The sequence below is a fragment of the Penaeus monodon genome, chromosome 15 (genome assembly GCF_015228065.2).
Source record: "Penaeus monodon isolate SGIC_2016 chromosome 15, NSTDA_Pmon_1, whole genome shotgun sequence".
In the NCBI taxonomy this organism is placed as follows: domain Eukaryota; kingdom Metazoa; phylum Arthropoda; class Malacostraca; order Decapoda; family Penaeidae; genus Penaeus; species Penaeus monodon.
The window spans coordinates 32742506-32743264 of record NC_051400.1 but is presented as its reverse complement, the minus strand read 5'-3'; positions in this window follow the sequence as shown (position 1 = coordinate 32743264).

Sequence of the window (759 nt, the reverse complement as noted above, 5' to 3'; positions counted from 1 at the left end):
CAATGATTTTAATAGAAAAACTAATGAGACTGCAGCTGTACTCACCAACATTTTGAACTTATATAATACAAGAGAAGGATTTTATTGCACTTTGGTGTAGACATTAAAGAACAAGGTTTTGAAAGTCAGCAATAAGTTTTGAGAGACTGGTAGAAAATTTCCAAGGTGTTATAAACCCTCACTGGGCTTTACAGTGAGGGTTTCTGCCTGTAGAATCTATTTATTGGACTAATAACTTAGCAATAACCTGCAAGGTTAGAAGATAATACCCTGAACAGCTGAATCTTTAAGGATGTTTTGCAACTAATATTCAGTGAAAACCATGGATCATGAACAGAGCAATTACAATCTAATGTAGTATGCATTCATTTCTCTGGACAAAGGATAAGAACCAAAACATTCATGAACTTTGAATATGATTTGAATTCAAGGACTGTGGAAGTGTTTTGGTAATAGCGCTTGTAAATTAAATTGTTGAATCATTCTGAATTTAAAATTACCATGAATATCATGAATGTTAATACATTGTAACTGATTCAATTATGTAATATCTGGGTAACTAAACTGAAAGTTAGGAGCACAGGAATTCACAAACTCTCAAATGCAGAGAAAAATTAAGGGAATGATCCATTTAAAAAGCCCACTTGCTTTCTAAATTAAATTTTTTGTCAAAGGTAAGTTAACTATTCACCATTAGGGAAACAAATCTCAAAAATCTTCATGGTGGTGTACAGTAAATCTGAGTGCTTGACAAAACTT